Source organism: Delphinapterus leucas, chromosome 1 (assembly GCF_059928025.1).
Source record: "Delphinapterus leucas isolate spDelLeu-1000000601 "Yukka" chromosome 1, BTC_Dleu_Yukka2, whole genome shotgun sequence".
NCBI lineage: Eukaryota > Metazoa > Chordata > Mammalia > Artiodactyla > Monodontidae > Delphinapterus > Delphinapterus leucas.
In genome coordinates, this window is record NC_143129.1 from 174,872,220 (window position 1) to 174,883,103 (window position 10,884).

Genomic DNA, 10,884 nt, shown 5'->3' on the forward strand with positions numbered 1-10,884 from the left:
GTCAAATGTTAGTGGTAAACTGTACAGTTCAGTGCATAGATTATAGAATATGGAATATTGTGGGATTGAGGTTCGAGAAATGAACATACTCAAGCTCCCCGGAGTGGGAGCTGGGTGCAGTTACTGCTGGGACGTTGGATTATTTTTTTCCTAAGGAAAGGATAAGAATGTTCTTTTTTGAGATACCTTTGCATTAATTTGGGCAGTAACATGCTGTGGTTGTTTTATGGACGTTTCAGCATGGAAAGTAGGGTGGAAATGGATGTTGAGGAACTAAGGAGTGAACTGTGGCAAATACTGAAGACCGACCCTGCTCAGCATCTCTTCATAATGACTTCTACTGTAGAGGCTGGAAGGCTAGAGAAGACATTACCAGGCTCTCTTGCAGCTAGGATTTCCATATGTCACCTGGCTTCTGCCAGGAAGATGCAAACAAACCAGAAATGGAAAGTAGAATTGATCACTGGGAGGAGGTAGGCACATGGCTCTTCTGGGTGTACTGCAGTGGAGGCATTCCAGTTCTTCCTAGGCAGGTGTGGAGGAAGCCCTAGGGCCAGTCCAGTTCCCACCTTCTTGGTGCTAACAGGAGTGTCAGCTGCTTCCCACCTTGGCAGCTTTCCTGACTGTGACTAGGGCAGTGAGATTCTTGAGTCAGCAGTGGTAGCAGTGGTGGCAGAAGCTCCCCTGAAGGGCTAGTTTTGCAATGAGGTTTGGGGATTATTCCTGGAATAGAGTCTGCTTCTCAGCCCTTCTAACGAGTTTGAAACCAGCCTAACCACCTTAGTTAACCTGAAAATAGTCCCCATGCTCCAAACATCCCAGGGGAGCTCCCAGGCCAGTCCTTTCCCTACTCAGAGCCCAGGGACAGAGGAGTGAGGGCAGAGCTGGTGGGGGAGAAACAACTTCTTCTGGAACTCTCTGCACAGTGGCCTACTCTGGGTAGCACCAGGCACTTGCAGATTATTTTTTTTCTCTTTTTTTGGGAGTCAGGAGGGTGGGAGATAAAATCAAATAAGGAGATGTACGAAGCTGTGTGGGAAAGGGGACCCAGGAGTCTTGCATTGAAATAATGACAAGGGGAGGCATGATGGATTAGTACCAAGGCCTTTCAGGGGAAGATGGGTATTTGATTCTAATTAGAGCCTCTCTTTTGCATTTTATTTAGACTCTTAGGCAGTGTATTCATTTCCTAGGGCTGCTGTAACAAATTACCACAAACTTGGTGGCTTAATACAACAAGAATTTATTATCTCATAGTTCTGGAACCTGGAAGTCTGCAATCAAGGCGTCGGCAGGACCATGCTCCCTATGAAACCTGTAGGGGAAAATCCTTTCTTGCAGATTAATTTTTAACATGATCCAGGGGAGTCCAAAGGGCTGAGTTCCCACCTCTGAGATCATGAGATCCTATTCCCTTCCAGGGGTCTCTGGCCCATGGGGGAGGCAGCAAGAGAGCTGGACCCAAAGGTGCACCCTCTGTGGCAACCCTCTGTGCATCTCTGACCAAGGTGAGCAAGGATATGTCTGCGGTGTCTCCCTCCCCTCACAGGTCATGGCTGCAAGGACACAGGGGAGGAGGGGGAGGAGTCTGTCTGCCTGGGGGTGGGGGCAGCAGGAAAAGCCCCAGAGAGGAGGTGATACTGCAGCTGGATCTTGAAGGACAAGTAGTTCACCAGTGAGTTGAGTAGGGAAGGGCATTCCAAGAAGAGGGAACAGCTGGAACAATGGCTCAGAGATGCTGTCCACTTCTGTTTCCCTATAGTGATTAAAGGTAAAATCTTTAAAGTGTCACATGTATGGGGGCTTGTTCTGGGGCCTGCAGAGGAAGATGCGGGGGAGGGTATTCTAGGCCCTGCCAGTCTCAGATAAAACACATCCCAAGTGATTGACTAGATCGGGCAACCTTGAAATGGGGGACATCAGAGTTTGACGAGTTCCTGTCAAGTGTGAGGTCTTGCGCTGGGCGCTGTGACACACCTGCCATCCTCACAGCTACCCTGTAGGGGAGGAGGGCTGCCCATTGTACAGATGAGGATACTGAGGCTCTGAGAGATGAAATCTGTGGCACAGGGTCCTTCAACAAGCAAGAGAGTGGCAGAACCAAGATCTGACCCAAGATTTTTATGACCCTAAATGCCATCCAGGGAGAGGACAAAAGGTTCAGTAAGACACGTGGCAAAAACGCAGCTGCGTTTTCCTCCTGCCCCTGGGCAGCTCAGTGGAGCTTGGGGCGTTCCCGTAGCAAGCCTGGTTCCTCAAAGAGAGGGGCCTTCTGCTCTCCCTGGGGTGGGGCTCTGGGGGTGCAGAGGGCCCCTTTGCTACACAGGGAGACCACGTTCTCCTGGCTTTGCTCCTACTTCTATGCCGTCTCCATCCTTGGCTTCTTCTCTGCTCAGCCACCAAGCACGGAGGGGTCTCTGCCTCTGTCTACATTCACTCCTCTCCTCTCCCAGGTAATTTCATCCAGAATTATGGCTTGAAATGCCATCGAGAATCATCACTTCCAAACTTAAGTGCCTCGTTCTTGGAAATAGTCTTGCTTATCCAGCTGCCCACTTGGCCCCTCCGTTTGGATGTTTATTAGCATCGTAACTCGAGGAGATCTGAAACAAAACTTCTGTCCTCACCCGATCCCCAACCTGTCCCTGCCCCTGCCCTGGTCTGTGCCTCAGTTAAAGGGGTGATCAGTTACTCAGGCTGCAAACCTAGAAGTGACCCTCTATGCCTTGCTTTCCTTCATCCCCCATTCGCTCCACCACCAGGCTCTGGCTCTACCTTCAAAATACGTTTTGAATTCAGCCACTCCTCCCCATCTTCACTGATGCAGCCCTGGTCTACGGCACCACCGGTTCACAGCTACACCTCTAATTGGTCTTCCTGCTTCCTCTCTTACTCCCTCTCCCGATTCCATTCTTTAAAAATGGGTCTGCGTGAGCTTTTGAAAACACAAACAACACCGAAGTTTCCACTAATTGGAATAGAACCCAAAGCCTTCACCATGGCTAATGCAGCCCTGCCCACCTCTCTGGCCTCATGTCCTGTGAGTCTCCATCACTCACTAGCCACATTCAACACACCAAGGACGTTCTCATCATAGGATCTTTGTGCAGGTTATTCTCTCTCCTGGATGTCTCTTCCCGAGGGGCCTTCAAACGGCATCTGCTTTGAGAGCCTTTCCTGACTGCATCTCCCCACCACTCTCTCCTGTTACCCCACTCACTTTCCTTCAGAGGGTGCCTCACCACCTGGTAACATTAGCTATGGGCTGACAGTCTGTCTAGAATGGCAGATGGATGTCTATCTTATCTCCTGGGCACCTATGGACTGGCACACTGTAGAGGCTCAAAAAACATGTGAAAGGGAGGGAAGAAGCCCCCCAAAGTACAGTTCAGGGCAAACTCTGGGGCCCCAGAAGAGACCCAAGAGTCCACAGTAGATTTGTCCACCTTGGTTACTTAACCTTATATAACTGCCCATTGGGGCCACCTGGTCTCTGTCTGAAATTCCTTTCTCCCTGCATTCAAGGGTAGTCAGGTTAAAAAAAAAAAAAAAAAAAGAGTAGTCAGGTTAAAGTCCACCCAAGGCAGCCCTTAACCTCCTGATCTGCATTCACCACAGGCAGACTTAAGGTGACCTCACAGAATTCTCAATATCAATTCACCTTATACTGGGGTAACTAGAAAGGCCAACAGAGAGGGTCCCCAAAGCAAAGAAACTTGGCTCCATAATATAATAATAATGACTACACTTGACTGAGCTATTATTTCATGCCAAACAAGATATAATGCTTTCCATACATTTTCTCATTCAATCCTCAGAGACACACCTCGAGGCTGTTGTATTCATTACCTACCGCTGTGTAACAAACCACCTTAACATGGAGTGGCTTAAAGGAACGACCATTTTACTTGCTCGCAATTCGGCAGGCCAGCAATTTGAACTGGACTCAGCTGGGCCGTTCTTTTGCTGGTCATGCCCGGGGTCACTCACGTGCAATCATCCAAGGGAACAAATGGGTTCAGGAGGTTTAACGTGGCTTTGCTCACATGTCTGGAGGTTGGTGCTGACTGTTGACCGGGTCAGGTGTCTCCAGCAGGCCAACTTGGGCTTCTTCCAGGGGATGGCAGAGTTCCAGGACAGCAAGCCCCAGTGTGCAGCATTTTTCAAGCCTTTGCCTGAGTCACGTTTGCTGATGTCCCATTGCCAGAGGAAGTCCCACAGCCAAGCCCAGAGTCAATGTGAGAGGGGACTTACACAAGGAGAGATAATTCATCAGAGGCCATTACTGAACAATCTGTCATGGAAGTCAGTATGTTATTATCCATGTTTTATAAGTGAGGAAACGGGGAATCAGAAAGGGTAAGAAACATGCTCCAGGTCACATGGCTACGAAGAGGCAGAGTGGAACGGAAATCATTGGCTCACAAGCCTCAGGATCTCCACGGCTTTGCAAAGGCAATTAAGTCCCCACTGTGAGGAACCAAATTCCCACCAAGGGAAATGATATCAAGCTCATCTTCACCAGCCTCTCAGGTACACTCCTTTTATTACATCCAGTCAAAATCACATCAGCTGGGACTTTCCCGGTGGCGCAGTGGTTAAGAATCCGCCTGCCAATTCAGGGGACATGTGTTCAAGCCCTGGTCCGGGAAGATCCCACATGCCGTGGAGTAGCTAAGCCCGTGCGTCACAGCTACTTAACCTGTGCTCTAGAGCTTGCGAGCCACAACTATTGAGCCCACGTGACACAACTACTGAAGCCGGAGTGCCTAGGGCCCATGCTCTGTCCACAATAAGAGAAGCCACCACAATGAGAAGCCCGCAGACTGCAACAAAGATTAGCCCTGGCTCACTGCAACTAGAGAAAGCCCGCGGACAAAAATAAAAATAAATAAATAAGATAAATTTATAAGGACTTCCCTGGTTGTGCAGTGGTTAAGAATCTGCCTGCCAATGCAGAGGACCCAGGCTCGAGCCCTGGCCCAGGAAGATCCCACATGCAACGGAGCAACTAAGCCCGTGTGCCACAACTACTGAGCCTGTGCTCTAGAGCCCACGAGCCACAACTACTGAGCCCGCGTGCCACAACTACAGAAGCCCGTGTGCCTAGAACCCATGCTCTGCAACAAGAGAAGCCACAGCAATGAGAAGCCCGTGCGCTGTAATGAAGAGTAGCCCCCGCTCGCCGCAACTAGAGAAAGCCTGCGCTCAACAATGAAGACCCAACACAGCCAAAAATAAATAAATAAAAATAAATGTAAAAAAATTTATAAAACAGAAATTGCATCAGCTTAAGTTACTTAACTTCTGCTTCTCAGGCTGCTCATCTGTAAAATGGGTCTAGTAACAGAGCTCTCTTTTCACTATTTTGTTTATTGTCTGTTCTCACCCTGCTAGAATGGAAGCCCCTTGAGGGCTGGGATTTTTGTCTGTGCTGTTCACTGCTCTAACCCCAGTGCCTAGAACAGTGCCTGGAATAGCGTAGCTTCTCAATAAATCTTTGTTGAGTGAATAAATGGATGGATGGATGAGTGGGGGATTAGAAGCAGGATAGGTGGGAGAAGATGAGGAAAGGATAGAGCCATGTCTTTGAGAAAGCTTAAAAAAAAAAATTGAAAAGCCGCTGGCTTCTCTTCTCTGCCTGGGATGGTTTGCAAACCGCCTGCTTGGTCTTCAAGCCTGTGGTGAAGCCCCTCATCCCTCATGCAAAGTCTAATCACGTGGGGCAAGGGGGTCGCCTCTTTTCAAGGACGCCCACTGTTTTTGGCTCTGTCTTCCTTAGCGTTCAGCGTTCTCTCCATTCAGCTGGCAGACGAGGAAAGCAAAAACAAGGCTTGCTCAGGGCAGGAATGTGAAAGAGGCTCACATGCCATTGGCTGGAACGTAGTCACATGGCCACACCCAACAGCAAGGGAGGCTGGGAAATGTGTAGTCACGCCTCTGCAGGGAGAGGTGACGGCTTTGGGGATCATCTCGCCAGTCTCTTCCACGACCATTTCTAGCCCAGAGATTTCGTAACCTTGGAATTTTCCATCTCGTAGCACCCACTTTCCTTACACCACTCTACTTTTTCTTTTCCATACATGTGTCTCCTTCTAACAGAATGTATTCATTTACTGTGTTTCTTATTTATTATTGGCCTCTCCTCACGAGGATGCGGGCTCCACAGGGGTAAAGGTCTTTGGTGTTCTGTTTATCACCGTCTCCTCAGGACCCAGGACAGGGCCTGGCGTGCAGAAGGCACTCAGTATTTATCCAAAGAAAGTTGAATGGATGCGAGTGTGGCCCTCTGGCCTGCAGCCTGATCCTGAGAGCACAATAAGCCCTAGAGAGATGGTAAGTCTCTCCTCTGCCTACTGGGAAAGCCACAGTGGGGTCTGGAGAGTGTCCGGGCCTGGCTGAGAAAGGGCGCTGTGCCTGAGCCTTCCCAGGTGACTCGCCCTGTGCAGGTCAGCAACCCTCTTCTCGGGCACAGCTCCACACCCAGGATGCCCGGACCCCTGACTCCATTCAGGCCAAGAGGCTTACCTCTCTGGAGAAGCGGCCATTGCGGCCAAGTCACCTGTACTCCGTGCTGTCCTCATGCACAGGGCAGCCTATACCAGTCCATTTTCCCAGACAGAACCTGATTTTTTATGTTTGTTATTAAAAATATTTATTATTTTATTTTAAATTTTTTATTGTTTTGGCCACACTGGGAGGCTTGTGGGATCTTAGTTCCTTGACCAGGGATTGAACCTGCACCCTCGGCAGTGAAAGTGTGTAGTTCCTGTGAATTCCCTGGAACCTGGTTTTTTAAATGTAAAACACAGAAGGGAGCTTGGTTTCTCTTTTCCAATTTTGGGGAACAAACACAATGGTCAGGTGGCAACTTCAGAGCATTCGAGCTATAGAGCCATCCAGCTTCTGTAGCCTTCCTGTGCCTCATTTTTGAGAGGAGGAGACAAAGCCCAGAGAGGTAAAGAGACTTGACCAAGGTTACCCAGGGTTCCGGTGACCAAGAACTCCCGGGCAGTGCCCACAGCATGCTCCCAGAGGACAGGTGTCTGGGTCCCCCTCTTGGCTGTTTCCTTCTCTGGGCAAGACACCAGTGATGGGAAGGGCACAAGGAGACAAGAAGAGATGGCTTGGGGCGGTGGGGGGGAGGGGATCAGGAGAGACCACCCTGAGCTCCACCTGGAAGCACACACTGTGATCAGGGACCAAGCAGAGAGGAGGGTAGAGGCAGCAGAGAAGGGTGGTAGCCTGAGGGCTCCGAGAGAGGCTCTGGTCCTGGCTTTGAAGGTGAAGAAAGAACGTCATCCTGACTTGTTGCCTTTGAATCTTTGCAGGATCCCGACCCCCTCCCAACCTCTACGGAAGCTGGCAGCCAGCACTCTCTCCAGGAGCCAGGGCCACCAGCCTTCACAGCCCTGTTGTAGCACAGACACCTCTTGGTGCAGAGGAAGCACCACTGCACAAGCAATCAGGAGACTTGGGCTCTGTCACTTCAAGTCATCACTAAGCACCTACTACTTGCCAGGCGCTGTCTTCAGCAGGCAAGGGCTCTGCCTCATGCGGCTTCTGTTCTAATAGGGGAGACTGTTGATGAACAGACAAACGCATGCCTGAGATCATTACAGGTGATGACAGCAAGCAGGGTAATGGGACAGATGATGGCTGAACAGGTTAGTTTGAGTCGTGAGGAGGGTGGAACCAAGGAGGGCCTCTCTGAAGAGGTGACATTGGAGCTGTGATCTGTATGAGAAGGTGGCAGCCATGTAAAAATCTGAGAGAGGTGTGGTCCCTCCCTGGGAAGTAGCAAGTGCAAAGGTCCTGAGGCAGAAATGAGCTTGTGTTTGGGCAAATATGACCGGTGAGAGGGACAAGAGGAAGAGTATAAAAAGAGTCTCTTTCCCTTTGTCATTATCTCTGTGGGATTTGAGTACATCTTATCTCCTTATTTGACCCCTAAATTTTGGGCATCTGTAAGTTTAAACAAACCTTTCTTGGTCCTATTTCCAATTTTTATTTTAACGTCTTTTGTACAGAGGACAGGATATTATTAGCCTGAGAGTCAGAAGACCTAAATTATGGCCCCAGAGTTTCCAGTAGTGAGCAGTGTGACCTTGGACAAATCCCTTTTCTCATCTTTAAACCAGGAGATTGGACCACAAGCTCCAAAGGCCCTTCTGGCTGAGACATCCCAGCACCGGGAATTCATGTTAACTCTTCTTGATCCTATTTATTTTCAGCCCACATGTGGATCTGCTCAGCATACATCTGCTCCTTCTTCCAGGATCTGCACACATTTATTAGATGCTTTTAAAAACAAGAGACAACCTGTACAGACATTAGCAGGAGATGGTGGAATATATCATGCAGCTTTTAAAAGAAGAATGAGTTACACTGAAATCCCCTGAGCTGGACGGAAGCGCATGATGTAAGCGACAAAACTCGCTGTGGGATGTTAGAGAGAGACTCCCGTTTTTGTGAAAACCAAACGACAAAATCTCTGTGTGTGTGTATGTGGGTTTGTTTATGCTCACAAGTCAGGAGAAAGGTGGGAGAGAATAAGCAGCAGTCTGCAACATTAGTTATCTAGGAGTGTGTGTGTGTGTGTGTGTGCACGCGCGCGCGTGCACACATGTGCACGCTTCCTCTAAAGACAGCAGCATGCTTCCCAGGACCCATCCCACCCTCTGGGCCTGTTTATGAATGGGATTCTGGCAGAGGGTACGTGATGCCGGCCTCCGAGTTTGTGTCCTTTGGAGACTGAGGGACGTAGAGAGGAATAGGTGTGGGCAGTGTCCACTTTGATCTTGGAATGTCCCTCTCACCTCCTGGCACCTGCGCCTCTACTTCAAAGGCTGCTGAATGATCACAATCTGAGGCTGGTTTTGGTAGCAGGAGATGCACCAGAGCTGTCCAGGGCCTGTGGGATCCGAGATCACAGGCATGATTACAACACGAGAGGCACATGCTCCAGCCTGCTGTTTCCGGCTCCTGCTTTAGGACTTCAGAGGCAGCTTGGGCTGCAAGGGTCTTGCGGGCCCTCCCTGGCCATCCCTCTGACTGCAGACGGATGAAACCAGCCATCCCTCCAGCCTACCCTGGGAGGCGGTGTGTGTGGGGAGCTTATTGTTTGAGCTGCTTCCTGGTCATGTAACTCTCCCCTCCAGGGAATCCCTGCAGATGTCTATTTTAAACCTCCCTTGCGGCAGTCCGTGTTCATTTCCTTTGCCTGGGCTCCTCCCCCCAAATAGGAACCCTTCAGCCTGGATGTTGTGGAGCGGCGTCACTCCGGCTTTCTTGTCCCTAAGGAAGTCGGTAAGGAAGCACCCTGCCCCACATACGGTGCTTGATGCTTTTCAAAGCCTCTTGTGTTGCATCCCACTTGAATGGCCCTTTACAAGAATCCTCTGAGGCAGAAATACCTAGGAGTATTGCCTCCATACTACAGAAGAAATGGGGATGCAAAGCAGTTAGGTGACTTGTCCATGTCCCAGAATGAATAACAGGCAGTTCTGGGTCTTTGACTCTTGAGAGCAGCCTGCTCGGATCCCGATCCATCATCACAGGTGCCCCCTCCACACTGAAGGTGTCCTGGGAGATTGGCTTAGTGGCCACATTTATATCTGATGAGCCGACTCCCCAGCTGCGGGGGAGTGGACCAGGGTGGGTTCATGATCTGGGGTGATCACCTAGAGCCTGGGCTGCACTGATCAGCCTTGTGCTCTAGCATTTGAACGACGGCCAGAAACTGAGTGAAGAGGCACGTGGAGTCAGGGTCAGAGCCACGTGCTGATGGAAGGCATGGAGGGATGGGCACTGGGAAGGTGTGTGAGGGGCAGCCCGGGTGGAAGACCGGGTGACCTCGGAGAGGGACAGGACCTGGGGGCTTTTGGATCCCATGAGCTGCCTGGATGTCCCAAAATCAGGCAACCCTGGCAGACCCTGAAGCTTTTCAACAATCCCCCTTTTCCAGAGCTGGGGACCTGATGATAACAGAGACGGCAGGGCCAGGGCTCTCTTAGATGTAAGCGACAGAAGGCCCAACTCACACTGGCTTAAGCAAAAAGTACAGCTTATTGGCTCAAGGCGCTGAAAACTCCAGGGGCAGACCTGGGCAGGTCCAGTGAGATCCAGGGGCTCAAGTGATGCTTCGGGGCTTGTGGCCTGCTCTGGTTTTCCCTGCTGGCCTCTCTCCTCATGGTGGCAAGATAGCTGCCAGCAACACCAACACGACATACTCCCCACCTCTCAGCAACTCCAGCAGAAAGTGAGCATCTCTCTCCCCAAGAGTTTCAACGAAAGTCCCAGAACTAAGTTCCACTGGCTCTGACCATGTCACATGCCCGTTCCAGAACCAGTCTCTGGGGCTAAGGATACAGGATATCCTGATCGGTCAGGCCTGGATCACACGTTCTCCTCTGGAGCCCACGTGTGTGAAGTCAGCTCTGCCCAAAGCCCAGGGACCAAGAGCAGAGAATGATGGTTTCACCAGGAGCATCAGGGCAGTGGGTCTCAAGAAGAGTGTGTTAGTCCAGGTAAGCTACGTGCTGCAATAAACCCCCCAACATGTCAGTGGCTAACACAGTACAATTTCATTTCTTGCTCCCATTGTTAGCAGGGCTGGGGCTCTACTTCCCATATCCATTCAGGGACCCAGGCTGGTGGAGGCTCTGTCATCTTCATCATATAGCTTCCAAGGACACCCTGGGTGATGACATCCAGCCGGCTAGCAGGAGAATAAAGCAAAGGTTACATTTTGTTTGGTCCAGGCCCTGGGAGTGACACTCATCGATTGTATTGACCAGAACTCAGTCACATGACCACGTCTCAGTGCAGGGGAGAACGGGGAGGCAGTCTCTACCATAAAGGGGAGATGGATGAATGCTGGGC